Source organism: Leptinotarsa decemlineata, unplaced genomic scaffold (genome assembly GCF_025532065.1).
Source record: "Leptinotarsa decemlineata unplaced genomic scaffold, Ldec_3_MD MMD2_P_RNA_scaffold_7, whole genome shotgun sequence".
Lineage (NCBI taxonomy): Eukaryota > Metazoa > Arthropoda > Insecta > Coleoptera > Chrysomelidae > Leptinotarsa > Leptinotarsa decemlineata.
Genome location: NW_027412534.1, coordinates 7,532,291 through 7,553,683, shown reverse-complemented (window position 1 = coordinate 7,553,683; position 21,393 = coordinate 7,532,291). Strand labels below are relative to the sequence as shown.

General features: G+C 35.8%; 1 protein-coding gene and 2 long non-coding RNA genes across 5 annotated transcripts in view; 1 reads left to right on the top strand and 2 right to left on the bottom strand.

The window, feature by feature from the left end:
• Nucleotides 1-21,393, bottom strand: part of sprt (PDZ domain-containing protein sprite) — a 214,592-nt gene that overhangs the window by 117,572 nt on the left and 75,627 nt on the right. The window lies entirely within an intron of this gene.
• Nucleotides 9,902-11,859, top strand: LOC141480363 (uncharacterized). Its single transcript, XR_012464297.1, has 3 exons — nucleotides 9,902-10,459; nucleotides 10,693-10,996; nucleotides 11,341-11,859. It is a non-coding gene; the product is annotated as an uncharacterized lncRNA (long non-coding RNA).
• LOC141480376 (uncharacterized) lies at nucleotides 17,478-19,435 on the bottom strand. Its single transcript, XR_012464302.1, has 3 exons — nucleotides 18,878-19,435; nucleotides 18,341-18,644; nucleotides 17,478-17,996 (listed from the first exon to the last, which is right to left on the bottom strand). It is a non-coding gene; the product is annotated as an uncharacterized lncRNA (long non-coding RNA).

Genomic DNA, 21,393 nt, shown 5'->3' with positions numbered 1-21,393 from the left:
GCTGCTGCTTTGTCTGTATTAGGTTGAATTGTCACACTCTGTATTAGTTTAGTTCAGTTGATTGAGTAGAAATGCCATCCCTATTTGAATGCTAACTGGTGTCAACTCTGCACTCTGGTAGGTCATTTTCTCTGGCATTATTTTTGCTGTATGTTTGAGTTTACCAATAAAATTTTTCATTATTATTATACAGGGTGATACTTTGAAAACTTACAATGGCTATATATGAGCAACCAAATAAAATACAAGAAATCGCTGAAAATAACTTCTTCAATAGGGAGGAGCAAACACAATGCTGTAATAGCTAACTTGTTTTCACTTACCCCCTCGCCCCCAACCACCCCAACTTTATAGTCTTAAATGACAACCCCGTACTTGCATTTCATTAGTTCGGACTTCCAATGTCTAGTATAATATATATTGATTTGAAATCCCTAAAAGAATCTGTAAAAAACTGAAAATAAAAAGGTTAGCTAAGAAAATAACAATTATATAAAGCAAATAAATGAAATTACGAAGAAGTAAAGTACAAGTAACAAACAAACACAAAAAAACGAATACGAAATGAAAATTGAAAAAGTTATCAACAAGAAATGGAAATTACAAAAATTAAAAGATTTCAAACCAAGTTAATTCTCGACGTTTCGATTGTTAGGATTTACAAACGTCTTCGGGTGATAACTGTACTTATTCCTCAAAGATCTGACTATTTATAGGTCATTCGAGACTTTCACCTATCTCCTCTTCCCTCTCTTCGCTTCATCGGTTCTAGCGGAAGCTGACCGTTTGGCGGGAGTTGGGTGTGTTCCGCTTGATTAGAGGTTTCCATGTGTTGCGTTTGTCTACGCTAGCTTGTCTAAATGCGTTGTTAGATAACATACATGCAGCTCCTTTGAATTTTCTCCTAAACCAGTGTTCCTCCTGGTGGATGATTTCAGCTTGAGTCTACTTGATGTTATGTTGATGAGTCCAAACTGTTATTCCTGATTTACTGGTTTCTCCTCGGTGTGTGTGTTTCTTGTGCTCGGTAATGCAAACTTTTAATGGCCTCTTAGTTTCACCGATGTATGAGTCTCCGAACTCGCAGGGTATCCAATAAATGCAATTCTTGGAATCGCAGTAGTTTTTGGCTTATTCAATAGAAGACCATTTAAATTAAAATTTTATTTTCTATTATTCATTTAAGAAACGTTTAAAATGATTTCCATTCTTTTCAAAACAATAATAGAGAATATTTTCAAACTTTCGACGTAAATTGGTGAATGTTTTTCTGGAAATAGCTTGGCATTCTCGGATAATTGTTTCCTTCAGTTGCTCCATTGAATCAGGTTGCTTTTATATAGAGAAATTTATCTAATTTAAATATTTTCCTCACAGATTCGCGGGATAATCCGATTGCTGCAGCTACCTGACGAGTCGATGAAATATGATTCATTACAAACTGTCCGAATACTTCAATTTTCATTGCTCCGTTCGGTAATCTTGGTTGATTCCTTTTACTATTTGTGACAGTACTAGTTTCTTGAAATTTTGCTACTAGTTGGCGAATTTACACGTGACTTACGTTTCTCTCTGGGTGCCTCTTTACTTTAGTTGTTCTTCACAAACAATGATCTTCTCTACCATAAAAAAAAATTTTCACACGTTCAGCTGTGTTGTATGTACCATTGTTGCAGATAAAAATTCTGTTCCTCGCTTTTAGATTAGGTATCACAAGTAGGAGGTTGCCATTTAAGAATATAAAGTTGGGGTGGCTGATGGCGAGGGGGGTAAGTGAAAACAAGTTAGCTGTCACATCATTTTGTTTCCCACTCCCTATTATGAAAGTTATTTTCAGCGATTTTTTATATTTTATTTGGTTGCCTAGAAATATCCATTATAAGTTTTTAAATTGTTTTCCCGTATATATCTCAGAAATAGCGAACAGCGATTATATTATATCACGAGTAAATGAAATCATAAAATTCACATAACACCAACATATCCGTTAATATTCTCCTGTGTTAGAATGATTTTTGTAGCAGTGCCCTAATTCTGTACACAATTTTGACTCCGGAACAGAATAATAAATGTTTAACGCATTTTGATTATAATTCCCAGTACTTTTAGAGACTGAAATAATTACGAAGAACCTTGAATAGGTCGCTAACCGAGGAACATTTTCCTCGGGCGTTTTCCGTGGCATGAACTCCTAGTTCAGAGTTCAGTCGTCTCGTGATGGTTGCGAGATCGTATCACCTTGATTATATATTGTGTACAGATCCGATTGCTGGGCAGAGTTTGTTTGAACCCTTCGGGTGTTACTGGGTGGGTTAGGGACATAATTTCCTATATAATTTTCAATAGCATTATTAGTGTCGTAGAAAATCTGTGAACAAATAAATTAGATAAAGTACTATGTGTGTTGAAATATGTGGTATGACTATAAAAATTGTAATAATGGTAATGAAAGTTACATTCAAGGGAAACAAAAGTATATTCTAGATTGATATACAAATTTTACTGAAAATTGATTCTTCTCAAATTCTATCATGAATTTAGATATTTCAGTTTGCTGGATAGAAATTTCCAAATATAAGATCTAGTTTCGACAATTCAATCAAAGGCGAAATATTTCAATATCAGATTTACAAAGGAAATTTCTAAGGTGAGAATGATGAAACATTTAAGGTGAGTGAAGTATACAGTGTGTTCCACTTTCATAGAAGCCAGTCTCATAATATCCATCAAAAACAACAACCAACTCTAGTTCAGTCGAGAATTATGGAAGTTGATAAATATACAAATAGAAGTAAAATAGAACAATTGAACAAAAATGAATAAAAATGAAGAAATGAAAAAAAAAAAAATAGAAGGTTGAGAGATTCCAAGTCACGTTAGTTCACGATGTTTCGATTGTTAGTATCTACAATTGTCTTCGGGTGATTACTGACACCAGTCATTTTTATTTTTTTTTGTTCCATTGTTCTATTTTACTTGTATTTTATTTCACTATTATTTCATCCTTGTACTCCTGGCCAATGCTAGGAGTACAAGGACACCAAGGATACCAGAAGAAGAACTTCCCACCGTAAGTGATAAGGTAGCGGATAAAGACTCATTTATGGACAGCTCTGATAGTGAGATAAGCTCCCCTACCTCCCGCCGCTTCGGGTTTCCTCAGACCCGGAGGGTAGCAACCTGTAAGGATCCCTTATCTAGGGATACGGACATTCAATTTGAGGAATTATCTGACCTTGGTGTGGTACGGTCATTAACAGCCTCTGAGGGTGCCTCTACCTTTCTGGATGGATTGCCAAAGGAGCGAGACCGAAATGGCAGGAGATTTCCAAGCACGGCCGGCAGGAAAAGGATTACTGACTCCAATGGGACTTCATGCGCATTCGAGATGACCTACTCATTCGGAAATGGGAAAGCCCGGATGGAAGGACCGATGATCCTTCCTAAGACGTGCATCCCGAGTATTCACGAACAGCTTCACAATGGTCGCATTGAAGGGCATTTCGGAGTAAACAGTACTTTAGCGACAGTGTGTGAGAGGTACGATTGGGTGGTGTAAGCGCTGCGACCTGTGCTCTTCGAGAAAGGGTCCGAAGACAAGGCAAAGAGGAAACTTGAAGCAGTACTTCAGTGAGTGCCCTTCCGAGAGAATCGCAATCGACATTTTGGGACAACTCCCTATGACCACATCCGGTATTAAGTACCAAATGGCCTGAAGTAGTAGCCTCACCCAACCAAGAGGCTAAAACGGTAGCAGAAGCCCTGTTGCAGAACGTAATTGCTAGACACGGAGTACCTCGAAAACTACACTCGGATCAGGGCCGCAACTTCGAATCGGATTCATGGAAGTTAATGATGACTCTGTTGGGAATAAAGAAGACAAGAACAACTGCTCTTCATCCACAATCTGATGGAATAGCCGAGAGGCATAATTGCACCATCAATAACTACCTCTCGATGTTTGCTTCCGGAAACCAAAGAGACTGGGATATATTGGTTCCTCGTTTTCTGCATACAGGAGCTTCCAACATGACGCGACAGGTTATACACCATCTATGTTGTTAAATGGTAGGGAACTGAAGTTTCCGATAGGTATATTGTATGACAGTCCCTTCGAAGAATCTCAAGAGGTACCTCTTTCAGAATATGTGAATGACCTGAAGGAGAGACTGGAAATTGTACACGAATTTGCCAGGACCAAATTTCAGCTTTCCAGCGACAGGATGGAGATAAGATTCGACAAAAAGTCGCTGCCAGTGAGCTTCAAGAAGGGCGATGCAGTGTGGCTCTACCAACCCTAACGTCGGAAAGGTTTGTGTCCCAAGTTGCGGAGACCACAACAATGACTTTACTTGGTAATCAAAAAGAAAAACGATCTGGTGTATAGAATCCAATTGTCATCCAGAAGCAAGCCTAAAGTTGTCCATATAGAGAGGCTGAGTCCTTACATGGGTCGTGATGTCCCCTCTTGGAATATTGTTCGGGCGAACAAACTCAGGAAAGGAGGTAGTGTTGTAAATCATCATAAAGAAAATAACGCCTGCCGCCACTGGTAACCATAAACCAAACATGACGTAGCTGAGAGCGTGGGAATGCCCAATATTATTTGCCACTCGAGAAGCAGTAAGAAACATGTTACCGATGTCGATGGAACTTCGGCGAAAATTCTACGATGTTCCATTGTGATATTTAAACGCTGTCTGCAAGCGTATTCGGACAGTCAAATACACAGTGAAGTGGACGTTAAAGTGCGGTACGCGAAGTGATCTAGTGAGGCGATATACATTAAAATAATAGTTGTAGTTTTTAGTTGAAGTGTTTGTTGTATTTAAAGTGAAATAAAGTTCAGTTTGATTATTCAGTGTCAATTATTCAGTCAATTATTGGTGAACCCACGGTAAAAACATAACAATATGATACAAAATCCATCAGTTTTTCGAGCATACATGTATCTTCTTTGAGCGGGCTCATATTTAATGCATCAGGTTATCTCTCAGTTCGCTTATCCAATTGAAGCATTTGGAGTCTCTGCGATTGTCATTGGTAAGTCAAACATCAGGTTGAACCTTATCATTCTCACTCTGAACCTCCTCAGATGTGGGGGCCCCTGCCTCATATTGTAGGAACTGAGTGTTGAGACTACAAGGTATTTAGTCCTATTGACGCAAGGCCGGCATCAAAGAAAAATTCTCTCTCCTGGGAGCGTCTTTGTCCTAATTTTGCGCGAGTGGCTCAAGAAAGTATAATTATTATTATTATTATTAGTATTGGTATCATGAACATTATGAATAATATAATTATCTACAAGAAGATGTATTGAGTTAACAATGACAACCATCTGCATTTGTTCGTCCAGTATTTCTGCCTTGGTGCAGCAAGCCGAAAATAGAGAGGGCATCATTCCACCAAGGACTGTCATAATCAAAACAGTCATGTTAATAGAGTGGTATGGATAGGGTTTGCGGAATTTCGAGACACAATTTCGATTTGTCAATAATTGTTTGTTTCTCTCCTTTCGGACGATATTGATTCCACAACAAAGCAGAAATATCCGCAACGAATATATATCATCTTGCTCTGTTGATCAAGAAAAACTACAATAAACTTATAAGTTTCTATGAGCCTGAAAGTGAGAAATGAAAAGTACCAATAGATTCGATATTTCGCAAGTAAATAGGCTGCAAGAGTTCTAGATCAAAACCCCATGTATTTTCTTATGGAGGTTCATTCTGCAATTTTTGGTTCCTTTCAAGGTCACGCGTACGGCAGAGTCCAATCAGAGCGCTCCAAATTGTCACGTGACCCAGATGCATCGTCGCGAGTACACCACACTGGCGCCACCTATGAGTCACTAGCTGAACTATCTGTTGGTTGAAGAAGGACACTGTGAACACTAATCCTAGCGCCACCTATGAGTCACAAGCTGAACTATCTATTGGTTGAAGAAGAACACTGTAAACACTAGACATATGGGTGTTGTCATGCGACGCAGTATGCGCAGTTGCCGGTTTTATGATGTCTGTCAATACGGATCGGTGTCTGTGCAACTGTCAAATGTCAATGAGGGTGCAGGACGGTGTCTGTGAGGGGGAAACGTGTGACGTCATCGACGCAGGATGGAACGAGTATAGTAGCGATTTAAGCGTGGAACTCCGCCCCTCGGCCCCCTCGGTACTTCACCTAACCTATCGGCCCCCTTGGTACTCCACCTAACCTATCAGCTCCCTCGGCCCCCTTCAGTCACGTGATTTTAATTAAAAAAAGCTTATAGTTATGAGATTCGAACCTGGGTCGTCCGCGCCGTAGACATTGTCCTTAGCCTCTACACCATCGTAAGATATTGAAGTTAACTGCGAATGTTGGGTATTTACAGCGTTAGTTTTGTCGGGACCGAAATTGACTCATTCATTATACTTGACAGCATTTTTATTTTTGATTTCCATAGAATGTAATTGTCATTATCATATTGAAGATAGGAAAATATACTTAGATTTGGGAAATAATTAATATTTCATGTAAAGAGGTGCATGTGTGTGTAAGAGCGAGAGGCGCGTGTGACGTAATCGATGCACAAATTTACGTGGCTTTGCGTATATTGAGAGATTCATTTGAATAATTTATCGTACAGAATTGTTTCATGTCCTGTTATCAGTAACCGCACAAAAATAGGCGCTCGATTCATCGATACAAAAGTATATGGAAACACCAAAGTTATAGAACACACAGAGTCATCTATGAGTCACTAGCTGAACTATCTATTGGTTGAAGAAGGACACTAGACTCATAAGACGGCATCTGTCAAATGTCAATACATGCCAGCATGGCAGGTTCGGCGTTGCCAGTTGTACAATAAATCAATGGTTATGGAGTAATGTAGCGTTGCCGGTTTTGGAATTAATCGTGAACGACTCGATGAAAATTGGAAGCGTGAAAGTGATATATTAATAATAATGAATCAGATTTAAGAAAAAATATGACAATCTGCGATCCGTCATTGTATACGGGGTGTCTCAAAATACATCATTGAAAACAAACATGACGTCGAAGTGTACAGGGTGCGTCAAAATATACCATTTAAGAAAAAACATGTCGGTTCAACAGAAGTCTAGCACGTTGTTTTCCGTGCGTTTTCGATCGTTTTTCGTGCGTTTACGATCGTTTTTCGTGCGTTTTCGACCGTTTTCCGTGCGTTCATTCGTTATCGTTTCATCGTTATTGTCGTAACGGTTTTTCGTGTTTCAATATGGCAGTCATTTATCATTCAACGCGTTTCGCTAATCAAGTTGGCATCATCAGGAAATGACTAACGTCCATGCTTTGTCATATGAAGATTCATTTTGCGAATTTTCGTGCGTTTACGATCGTTTTTCGTGCGTTTTCGATCGTTTTTCGTGCGTTTTCGACCGTTTTCCGTACGTTCATTCGTTACCGTTTCATCGTTATTGTCGTAACGGTTTTTCGTGTTTCAATAAGACAGTCATTTATCATTTAACGCGTTTCGCTAACCAAGTTAGCATCATCAGGAAATGATTAACCTCCATGCTTTGTCATATGAAGATTCATTTTGCGAATTTTCAGACTCTTGAACGGAACCTTGTGGAACACCCAACCTAACTTCTGTTACAGAGTAGTGTCGGTCAGCCAATCAGAATGGAGAAATCAAATATCGCTCGATTGATTGTGCTAGATGAAATTGAACTGGAGAATGAGGGTCGAATAATAATAATAATAGTGATAAAACATTAAAAGCTTGAAAGTGACGTAGTCAGCGTGATAGGTGCTGGCGTGTGTGATAATGAATGAGTTATTACGAAGAATAATAGCGCAACTGTCAGAAGGGCACTGAGTTGTATATTTACTAATAATGATCGGATCGTCGCATACGGCATGTCAAATGAAAGGATAAGAAATGGAGAATTCGTCGACAGAGAAAAAACAAATATGGCGTAATGAATATAATATCCAACGCCTAATGTGAAATAACATAGGAAGAATTGCAAATCCAACAAAAATCACTGAAAAACTTGTAATTAAAAATTGTTGGGTTATGAACAACTATAAGTTTATTCCAATTGCAGAAGCTTGATTCAAAACGCAGAATTTATTGACAAAAAAATTAAAAAAATCATTGGATACTGAAACATGTGATATATTTGGATTCCTTAGGGTGAGAAGGTTTCGAATCCATCAAAAAACGACCACTTCCGGTTTCCACTTCCGGTCCTCCGATTTCGATGATTTCAACATCAAAGGATTCGTTTAGATGTCATGAAACATAATTAATCATTTGTCGAAGCCAAAAGGGCCTTATAACCTATTTTCATTATACTAGCAGCAACGGACCGATGTGGGTACTCATTTTAAATGATTTCATTTGTAGATTATGAAAAGTATAATATTGAGCATCTAATGTGAAATAGCATAGAAAGAATTGTACATTTAAAGAAAATCATTAAACATATTTGAAATTAAAAGTTGTTGGGTTATGAACAACTACGAGTGTAATGTAATTGCAAAAGTTTTATTCAAAACACATGATTTGTTGACAAAAAAATCAAATAATCATCGTATACTGAAACATATGGTATTTTTGGATTCCTTAGGGTGAGAAGGTTTCGAATCCGTCAAAAACAGGTCACTTCCGGTTTTCACTTCCGGTCGTCCGATTCCGATGATTTTGACATCAATGGATTCCTTTAGATGTCAAAAAACATAGTTAATCATTTTACGAAGCCAAAAGGACCTCATAACCTATTTTCGCTATACTAGTCGCAACAGGTCGATGTGGGTACTCATTTCAAATGATTTAATGTGTAGACAATGAAAAATATAATATCGAGCGCCTAATGTGAAACAGCATAGGAAGAATTGCAAAGAGAATCATTGAAAAAACTTCGGATCGCCACGTACATCATGTCAAATGAAAGAAGAAAAATTGCAGAATTCATCTATTAAGAAGAAATAAATATGGTGCAACATGTCAGAAGGGCACTAACCCACATCTTCATTAATGATAACTGAATCTCAACGTGCAGCAAATCAAATGAAAGGAAAACGAATGCAGAATTCATCAACAGAGAAAAAAAAACCGAGACGATGCCAAGAGGGCACAAAGTTGTATCTTCACTAATAATAGTCGCATCATCACATGTAGCACTTCAAATAAAATGGGGAAAAAAAAGCAGAATTCATGTGTTTGTTGCGCTATTCAAATCCAAGGTGACATGGATCAATGTTAACGCTGAATATGCATATAACAAAGACTCTTTGATTTTCTTTTGTTTCATTTCAGAATATGTCATCACTAATTTTTATATTCAAACCCAAAGTGACATTGATCACTGTCAATGTCGAATCTACATCCGGAGATATGCAGTTCTCAAAGCGACGAAACAAAGGCTCTTTGTTTCATTTTAAAATATGTCATCACTTATTTTACTATAAATACGTCATGCATGGCGAAATGAGTTAGTTGCATCCGTTGAAAGTGATACCAGTGACAAGTGCACCGATTCTATTTGAAAGTAAGTGTTTTAGATTTGACTCTTTCCTCAGATGAATTTATTCAAATGTAATTTAATTGAAAATTGGTGGGAATTGTTGAATCATTTGATTTCCAAAATTTTTTTCGATATATATATATATATATATGTTGGATGATTTCAGTCAAATGTTTTACATGTCGTGGTTTGTTTGAGATAGTATTCGCATATATTGTGAATCAAAACATAAAGCTTTCATTTTTTATTTTTCACAGATGGATTTACAAAAGTTGAATGCAAGTTCGATCGTGATAGGAAGAATTGCAAAGAGAATCATTGAAAAAACTTCGGATCGCCACGTACATCATGTCAAATGAAAGAAGAAAAATTGCAGAATTCATCTATTAAGAAGAAATAAATATGGTGCAACATGTCAGAAGGGCACTAACCCACATCTTCATTAATGATAACTGAATCTCAACGTGCAGCAAATCAAATGAAAGGAAAACGAATGCAGAATTCATCAACAGAGAAAAAAAAACCGAGACGATGCCAAGAGGGCACAAAGTTGTATCTTCACTAATAATAGTCGCATCATCACATGTAGCACTTCAAATAAAATGGGGAAAAAAAAGCAGAATTCATGTGTTTGTTGCGCTATTCAAATCCAAGGTGACATGGATCAATGTTAACGCTGAATATGCATATAACAAAGACTCTTTGATTTTCTTTTGTTTCATTTCAGAATATGTCATCACTAATTTTTATATTCAAACCCAAAGTGACATTGATCACTGTCAATGTCGAATCTACATCCGGAGATATGCAGTTCTCAAAGCGACGAAACAAAGGCTCTTTGTTTCATTTTAAAATATGTCATCACTTATTTTACTATAAATACGTCATGCATGGCGAAATGAGTTAGTTGCATCCGTTGAAAGTGATACCAGTGACAAGTGCACCGATTCTATTTGAAAGTAAGTGTTTTAGATTTGACTCTTTCCTCAGATGAATTTATTCAAATGTAATTTAATTGAAAATTGGTGGGAATTGTTGAATCATTTGATTTCCAAAATTTTTTTCGATATATATATATATATATATGTTGGATGATTTCAGTCAAATGTTTTACATGTCGTGGTTTGTTTGAGATAGTATTCGCATATATTGTGAATCAAAACATAAAGCTTTCATTTTTTATTTTTCACAGATGGATTTACAAAAGTTGAATGCAAGTTCGATCGTGAAGAGAAAGCCAAGTATCAAAGTAGTAGATTTGCCTGTGGAGATGCCGCAGAGGATATTCACTGCCAAAATCGTGAAAGGAAAATTTGGTGAGGCGGTCTTGTTAGATTTGGGAGATAAAGTATCATTTCTGCCCCACCGAGTGACGGAGGCGTATCGTCCTCACTTAGAAGAATTTTCATCAGGAAAATACGCTATTGTGTTCAAAGGGTTGATGGACATTGGGAAACCGAATCTTGTCGTTTCATTTGAGATTGTACAAAATTAAGGTTAGTACTGTTTCCAATTTTTTCTTTGTTTTATAGGCAAAGAGTTTTTGGGTGTATACAATATTTTTTATTCGAGTCAAAAATTCTCACTCACAGATATGATCCGCATAAAGTAGTGTTTCCATACAATATATTTCCTTCACTTAGTACGTGCAGAATATGTGTTTTAAATTCATTATTTTGAATGACACTTGATTTTTTTATTTTCATTATATGTGTAGCAATTACTTCATGGAAGACATTACCCTCTCTGTTGTCAAAAAATTTTGTTTAGTGTATGTTTTTATTAAAAAATCGAATTTATTTCAGTGTATGTTTTTATTGAAAAATCGAATTTATTTCAGAATAATACATCAACGTGTGCAGTATCAGTCAGAGTCATCTCAACAACAACATTCAAAACCGTCATAGCAACCTTTCCAGAACGAGTTTCAAATCTAAGCAGTTTCCATTTTTTTCAATCTATAGAGGCTTGAATTTGTCGATATTCAGTGATTTGTTGGACAAACTGTGTCTATTCAATATATACACAACCGTAATGAATTTGGAAGACTTTGAAGATTCATCGTGGTGTGTTCCAAAATTCAAGAAAAACACGCCGTTCTGTATGGGTCATTTCAAAGGAAATTTGTTCAGCTGCAGTCTCAATAACGTTGATAATTTATATAAATGGCTTTATAATATACTACCAAAATAAATACAATACATATCACACACATCTTTTTTTGAAAATGAAAACTTATCTTATACAGGGAAAGTTGTCAAAAATGTGCAATAACAAAAAATTATATACCAGATTTTATAGAGATGAAGAAACATCATATTGAAAGATACTAAGTTGACAAAAACAGGACATTTTAGAAATAAAGGAAATAAGTTTGTCTGTTATTTTAAATTCTGATTCGTTGGGTCGATATAACAAAAAGTGGCATTTTATATCATGAATTTTATTCAGGACACTATTATAGATTATTGACATTTGTCATTAAATTTCAAGTGTGATATTTGGAAATTCATTTCGTATTGTAGTTTTTTCGAAATTCCCTTTCAAAATAGCATCCTTTGATATAGATACCGGACGAGTTCATTATGTGTAGATAACCTGAATTTCATTTTTATGACAATGTCGTTTGGTGTGATCACGAGTCCATTATAACAGGGAGTGAAATGAATTCTCAGACATATGAATATAACAAAGTAACGATACAGACAAATATGAAAAATCGTTATGAAATAATTCAAAGCCATGAATCGAAATACATGAATTGCTTCGATATTCTGAAACAAAAACACTCAGTATTTACAATTCCATTCATTATTCCAACTATCTTCAAAATGCACATCAAGCATTTTGTCGTAGTACGGTGACCGGAGCAAAGTTACAACTTCAGCATATGAATGTTTATAAATAGTGAGGTAGGTCAAGATCTTCAACAGGTATTACGAAATTCATTCGGTGTTCATTGATCACGAAACGGTTCGTAAGCTTTCGGAATACAATGCAAATAATTTTCTTTATGACTATTCGTTCGATATTAAATATTATTACCTCAAAATATATCGAAATCATAACACGTTTGCGATTCATTTTTTCAGTTACACTTGAAAAGTGAGTTTCAGTTTGCAGAAATAATAGCCCACACATGTTGGAAATTTTGCCATAGTGTGGTGAAAATCGTATTGAAAATTCTACGAAATATAAGCGCATACATACAGAGTGAATCAATATTTGAAATACGTCGTTTGGAACCCCCCATAATCCTTCTCTATCGAATTTTGGCAGAAATAATGCTGAGTCGTATTGTAGAGTTAACGTTCGAAATTGGGGAAAGTGAAGTATTCAACAGTTTTGCGTGCTACGGTTATGCGTGCGTTTTCGAACAGTTTACGTGCCTTTATTCGTTATCGTTTCGTCGTTATTGTTGTTTTTTTTTCCTATTTCAATATGACAGTCATTTAACACTTAACGCGTTTCGTTTACCAAGTGAGCATCATCAGGAGATGACTAAAGTCCACGCTTTGTCGTATGAAGGTTCGTTTTGCGAATTTTCAGACTCCTGAACCGAACCTTGAGGAACAATCAGCCTAACTTCTGGTACAGAGTGGTGTCGTAAGCCAATCAGACTGGAGAAATCAAATATCAGTAGAATGATGGTTTTAGATGAAATTGAACTGAGGAATGTGGGTCGAATAATAATAATAATAATAGTGATAAAACATTAAAACTCAACTTGTGTTACAGAGTGGTGTCGGTCAGCCAATCAGAATGGAGGAATCAAATATCGGTCTACTAATAGTGTTAGATGATATTGAACTGGGGAATGTGGGTCGAAAAATAATAATAATAATGATAAATGTTAAAACTTTGAAAGTGACGTAGTCAGCGTAGGAGGTGGTGGCGTGGTAGAAAATGTGTGAGGATTTGTGGAAATGAATGAGTTATTAGAAAAAAAAAATGGAGCAACTGTCAGAAGGGCACTAAGTTGTATATTCGCTGATAATAATCGAATCTTCGCTTACAGCACGTCAAATGAAAGGACAAAAAATCCAGAATTCATTGACGAGAGAATACAAAGATGGCGCAACATGTCAGAAAGACATTAAGTCACAATTTCACTCATGATATTTGGATCTTAACGTGCAGCACATCAAATGAAAGAGAAACGAATGCAAAATGTTATCGACAAAGAAAAAAACAAAGACAACGTAACATGTCAGAAGGGCAATGAGCCGTATTTTCGTTAATAATGATTTGTTCTCAACGTACAGCACATCAAATGAAATGGAAACGAATGCAGAATTCATCGACAGAGAAAAAACAAAGATGGCGCAACATGTCAGAAGTGCACTAACCTGCTTCTTCGTTAATAAAAGTCGCCTCGTCACGTGCAGCATATCAAAGAAAAAACAAAAGAGGCAACCAAAAGGGCACTGAACCATATTTTCGTCAATCATAGTCGGATCGTCGCATTTGACATGATTCATTCACTCAAAACTGAAATATTTAGAAGATACCAAAGGAGATCTCACGGTGACTATAAGTTCTGGTATGCTTTGTTAGGTATCGAATGATGCGTGCAATTTCGTTAATTCCAGCGACATGATTATTCCAAGACATATTGGTGTCCATTTGAACCTCAAAAAACTTATCGAAGCAGAAGGTGGAACCCCAAAAAATAGGAGATATAGTACACCAAGTCAGTGACGAGCGGCATTTTTCTGCCGAAAAATTTTTGAATTTCTTCAAATTTTCCAAATATCTGTAACAGAAAGACAAAACTCAGTTGCGGAACGCTTCTATCTACTAAAGTTAAGTATGTGTCTGTAGTGGGTAACGAAGGTTTCCATAAATTCACTGGTTGCGCCCTCTGGAGGATGTTTGTTGCGATACATCATAGGTGACAATATTTATTGTTTATCATTTCGAATCCGTTGAATACAAGGGGTTTGGAAATAGAAAAAAACAACGTTTTAACGCTTTGTAGACGTGTTTGATGCTCTATGAGCAACACCCGTTATCCATATTTTCATTATTATCCCGATTGTATGACCACCAAACATTCAATATTATCGGGATTGAAGGGAGCTGATAGGTTAGGTGGAGTACCAAGGTGGCCGATAGGTTAGGTGGAGTACCAAGGGGGCCGAGGGGCGGAGTTCCACGCTTAAATCGCTACGATACTCGTTCCATCCAGCGTGCCCCCTTGGTACTCCACCTAACCTATCGGCCACCTTGGTACTCCACCTAACCTATCAGCTCCCTTCAATCCCGATAATATTGAATGTTTGGTGGTCATACAATCGGGATAATAATGAAAATATGGATAACGGGTGTTGCTCATAGAGCATCAAACACGTCTACAAAGCGTTAAAACGTTGTTTTTTTCTATTTCCAAACCCCTTGTATTCAACGGATTCGAAATGATAAACAATAAATATTGTCACCTATGATGTATCGCAACAAACATCCTCCAGAGGGCGCAACCAGTGAATTTATGGAAACCTTCGTTACCCACTACAGACACATACTTAACTTTAGTAGATAGAAGCGTTCCGCAACTGAGTTTTGTCTTTCTGTTACAGATATTTGGAAAATTTGAAGAAATTCAAAAATTTTTCGGCAGAAAAATGCCGCTCGTCACTGACTTGGTGTACTATATCTCCTATTTTTTGGGGTTCCACCTTCTGCTTCGATAAGTTTTTTGAGGTTCAAATGGACACCAATATGTCTTGGAATAATCATGTCGCTGGAATTAACGAAATTGCACGCATCATTCGATACCTAACAAAGCATACCAGAACTTATAGTCACCGTGAGATCTCCTTTGGTATCTTCTAAATATTTCAGTTTTGAGTGAATGAATCATGTCAAATGCGACGATCCGACTATGATTGACGAAAATATGGTTCAGTGCCCTTTTGGTTGCCTCTTTTGTTTTTTCTTTGATATGCTGCACGTGACGAGGCGACTTTTATTAACGAAGAAGCAGGTTAGTGCACTTCTGACATGTTGCGCCATCTTTGTTTTTTCTCTGTCGATGAATTCTGCATTCGTTTCCATTTCATTTGATGTGCTGTACGTTGAGAACAAATCATTATTAACGAAAATACGGCTCATTGCCCTTCTGACATGTTACGTTGTCTTTGTTTTTTTCTTTGTCGATAACATTTTGCATTCGTTTCTCTTTCATTTGATGTGCTGCACGTTAAGATCCAAATATCATGAGTGAAATTGTGACTTAATGTCTTTCTGACATGTTGCGCCATCTTTGTATTCTCTCGTCAATGAATTCTGGATTTTTTGTCCTTTCATTTGACGTGCTGTAAGCGAAGATTCGATTATTATCAGCGAATATACAACTTAGTGCCCTTCTGACAGTTGCTCCATTTTTTTTTTCTAATAACTCATTCATTTCCACAAATCCTCACACATTTTCTACCACGCCACCACCTCCTACGCTGACTACGTCACTTTCAAAGTTTTAACATTTTATCATTATTATTATTATTTTTCGACCCACATTCCCCAGTTCAATATCATCTAACACTATTAGTAGACCGATATTTGATTCCTCCATTCTGATTGGCTGACCGACACCACTCTGTAACACAAGTTGAGTTTTAATGTTTTATCACTATTATTATTATTATTATTCGACCCACATTCCTCAGTTCAATTTCATCTAAAACCATCATTCTACTGATATTTGATTTCTCCAGTCTGATTGGCTTACGACACCACTCTGTACCAGAAGTTAGGCTGATTGTTCCTCAAGGTTCGGTTCAGGAGTCTGAAAATTCGCAAAACGAACCTTCATACGACAAAGCGTGGACTTTAGTCATCTCCTGATGATGCTCACTTGGTAAACGAAACGCGTTAAGTGTTAAATGACTGTCATATTGAAATAGGAAAAAAAAACAACAATAACGACGAAACGATAACGAATAAAGGCACGTAAACTGTTCGAAAACGCACGCATAACCGTAGCACGCAAAACTGTTGAATACTTCACTTTCCCCAATTTCGAACGTTAACTCTACAATACGACTCAGCATTATTTCTGCCAAAATTCGATAGAGAAGGATTATGGGGGGTTCCAAACGACGTATTTCAAATATTGATTCACTCTGTATGTATGCGCTTATATTTCGTAGAATTTTCAATACGATTTTCACCACACTATGGCAAAATTTCCAACATGTGTGGGCTATTATTTCTGCAAACTGAAACTCACTTTTCAAGTGTAACTGAAAAAATGAATCGCAAACGTGTTATGATTTCGATATATTTTGAGGTAATAATATTTAATATCGAACGAATAGTCATAAAGAAAATTATTTGCATTGTATTCCGAAAGCTTACGAACCGTTTCGTGATCAATGAACACCGAATGAATTTCGTAATACCTGTTGAAGATCTTGACCTACCTCACTATTTATAAACATTCATATGCTGAAGTTGTAACTTTGCTCCGGTCACCGTACTACGACAAAATGCTTGATGTGCATTTTGAAGATAGTTGGAATAATGAATGGAATTGTAAATACTGAGTGTTTTTGTTTCAGAATATCGAAGCAATTCATGTATTTCGATTCATGGCTTTGAATTATTTCATAACGATTTTTCATATTTGTCTGTATCGTTACTTTGTTATATTCATATGTCTGAGAATTCATTTCACTCCCTGTTATAATGGACTCGTGATCACACCAAACGACATTGTCATAAAAATGAAATTCAGGTTATCTACACATAATGAACTCGTCCGGTATCTATATCAAAGGATGCTATTTTGAAAGGGAATTTCGAAAAAACTACAATACGAAATGAATTTCCAAATATCACACTTGAAATTTAATGACAAATGTCAATAATCTATAATAGTGTCCTGAATAAAATTCATGATATAAAATGCCACTTTTTGTTATATCGACCCAACGAATCAGAATTTAAAATAACAGACAAACTTATTTCCTTTATTTCTAAAATGTCCTGTTTTTGTCAACTTAGTATCTTTCAATATGATGTTTCTTCATCTCTATAAAATCTGGTATATAATTTTTTGTTATTGCACATTTTTGACAACTTTCCCTGTATAAGATAAGTTTTCATTTTCAAAAAAAGATGTGTGTGATATGTATTGTATTTATTTTGGTAGTATATTATAAAGCCATTTATATAAATTATCAACGTTATTGAGACTGCAGCTGAACAAATTTCCTTTGAAATGACCCATACAGAACGGCGTGTTTTTCTTGAATTTTGGAACACACCACGATGAATCTTCAAAGTCTTCCAAATTCATTACGGTTGTGTATATATTGAATAGACACAGTTTGTCCAACAAATCACTGAATATCGACAAATTCAAGCCTCTATAGATTGAAAAAAATGGAAACTGCTTAGATTTGAAACTCGTTCTGGAAAGGTTGCTATGACGGTTTTGAATGTTGTTGTTGAGATGACTCTGACTGATACTGCACACGTTGATGTATTATTCTGAAATAAATTCGATTTTTCAATAAAAACATACACTGAAATAAATTCGATTTTTTAATAAAAACATACACTAAACAAAATTTTTTGACAACAGAGAGGGTAATGTCTTCCATGAAGTAATTGCTACACATATAATGAAAATAAAAAAATCAAGTGTCATTCAAAATAATGAATTTAAAACACATATTCTGCACGTACTAAGTGAAGGAAATATATTGTATGGAAACACTACTTTATGCGGATCATATCTGTGAGTGAGAATTTTTGACTCGAATAAAAAATATTGTATACACCCAAAAACTCTTTGCCTATAAAACAAAGAAAAAATTGGAAACAGTACTAACCTTAATTTTGTACAATCTCAAATGAAACGACAAGATTCGGTTTCCCAATGTCCATCAACCCTTTGAACACAATAGCGTATTTTCCTGATGAAAATTCTTCTAAGTGAGGACGATACGCCTCCGTCACTCGGTGGGGCAGAAATGATACTTTATCTCCCAAATCTAACAAGACCGCCTCACCAAATTTTCCTTTCACGATTTTGGCAGTGAATATCCTCTGCGGCATCTCCACAGGCAAATCTACTACTTTGATACTTGGCTTTCTCTTCACGATCGAACTTGCATTCAACTTTTGTAAATCCATCTGTGAAAAATAAAAAATGAAAGCTTTATGTTTTGATTCACAATATATGCGAATACTATCTCAAACAAACCACGACATGTAAAACATTTGACTGAAATCATCCAACATATATATATATATATATATCGAAAAAAATTTTGGAAATCAAATGATTCAACAATTCCCACCAATTTTCAATTAAATTACATTTGAATAAATTCATCTGAGGAAAGAGTCAAATCTAAAACACTTACTTTCAAATAGAATCGGTGCACTTGTCACTGGTATCACTTTCAACGGATGCAACTAACTCATTTCGCCATGCATGACGTATTTATAGTAAAATAAGTGATGACATATTTTAAAATGAAACAAAGAGCCTTTGTTTCGTCGCTTTGAGAACTGCATATCTCCGGATGTAGATTCGACATTGACAGTGATCAATGTCACTTTGGGTTTGAATATAAAAATTAGTGATGACATATTCTGAAATGAAACAAAAGAAAATCAAAGAGTCTTTGTTATATGCATATTCAGCGTTAACATTGATCCATGTCACCTTGGATTTGAATAGCGCAACAAACACATGAATTCTGCTTTTTTTTCCCCATTTTATTTGAAGTGCTACATGTGATGATGCGACTATTATTAGTGAAGATACAACTTTGTGCCCTCTTGGCATCGTCTCGGTTTTTTTTTCTCTGTTGATGAATTCTGCATTCGTTTTCCTTTCATTTGATTTGCTGCACGTTGAGATTCAGTTATCATTAATGAAGATGTGGGTTAGTGCCCTTCTGACATGTTGCACCATATTTATTTCTTCTTAATAGATGAATTCTGCAATTTTTCTTCTTTCATTTGACATGATGTACGTGGCGATCCGAAGTTTTTTCAATGATTCTCTTTGCAATTCTTCCTATCACGATCGAACTTGCATTCAACTTTTGTAAATCCATCTGTGAAAAATAAAAAATGAAAGCTTTATGTTTTGATTCACAATATATGCGAATACTATCTCAAACAAACCACGACATGTAAAACATTTGACTGAAATCATCCAACATATATATATATATATATATATCGAAAAAAATTTTGGAAATCAAATGATTCAACAATTCCCACCAATTTTCAATTAAATTACATTTGAATAAATTCATCTGAGGAAAGAGTCAAATCTAAAACACTTACTTTCAAATAGAATCGGTGCACTTGTCACTGGTATCACTTTCAACGGATGCAACTAACTCATTTCGCCATGCATGACGTATTTATAGTAAAATAAGTGATGACATATTTTAAAATGAAACAAAGAGCCTTTGTTTCGTCGCTTTGAGAACTGCATATCTCCGGATGTAGATTCGACATTGACAGTGATCAATGTCACTTTGGGTTTGAATATAAAAATTAGTGATGACATATTCTGAAATGAAACAAAAGAAAATCAAAGAGTCTTTGTTATATGCATATTCAGCGTTAACATTGATCCATGTCACCTTGGATTTGAATAGCGCAACAAACACATGAATTCTGCTTTTTTTTCCCCATTTTATTTGAAGTGCTACATGTGATGATGCGACTATTATTAGTGAAGATACAACTTTGTGCCCTCTTGGCATCGTCTCGGTTTTTTTTTCTCTGTTGATGAATTCTGCATTCGTTTTCCTTTCATTTGATTTGCTGCACGTTGAGATTCAGTTATCATTAATGAAGATGTGGGTTAGTGCCCTTCTGACATGTTGCACCATATTTATTTCTTCTTAATAGATGAATTCTGCAATTTTTCTTCTTTCATTTGACATGATGTACGTGGCGATCCGAAGTTTTTTCAATGATTCTCTTTGCAATTCTTCCTATGCTGTTTCACATTAGGCGCTCGATATTATATTTTTCATTGTCTACACATTAAATCATTTGAAATGAGTACCCACATCGACCTGTTGCGACTAGTATAGCGAAAATAGGTTATGAGGTCCTTTTGGCTTCGTAAAATGATTAACTATGTTTTTTGACATCTAAAGGAATCCATTGATGTCAAAATCATCGGAATCGGACGACCGGAAGTGAAAACCGGAAGTGACCTGTTTTTGACGGATTCGAAACCTTCTCACCCTAAGGAATCCAAAAATACCATATGTTTCAGTATACGATGATTATTTGATTTTTTTGTCAACAAATCATGTGTTTTGAATAAAACTTTTGCAATTACATTACACTCGTAGTTGTTCATAACCCAACAACTTTTAATTTCAAATATGTTTAATGATTTTCTTTAAATGTACAATTCTTTCTATGCTATTTCACATTAGATGCTCAATATTATACTTTTCATAATCTACAAATGAAATCATTTAAAATGAGTACCCACATCGGTCCGTTGCTGCTAGTATAATGAAAATAGGTTATAAGGCCCTTTTGGCTTCGACAAATGATTAATTATGTTTCATGACATCTAAACGAATCCTTTGATGTTGAAATCATCGAAATCGGAGGACCGGAAGTGGAAACCGGAAGTGGTCGTTTTTTGATGGATTCGAAACCTTCTCACCCTAAGGAATCCAAATATATCACATGTTTCAGTATCCAATGATTTTTTTAATTTTTTTGTCAATAAATTCTGCGTTTTGAATCAAGCTTCTGCAATTGGAATAAACTTATAGTTGTTCATAACCCAACAATTTTTAATTACAAGTTTTTCAGTGATTTTTGTTGGATTTGCAATTCTTCCTATGTTATTTCACATTAGGCGTTGGATATTATATTCATTACG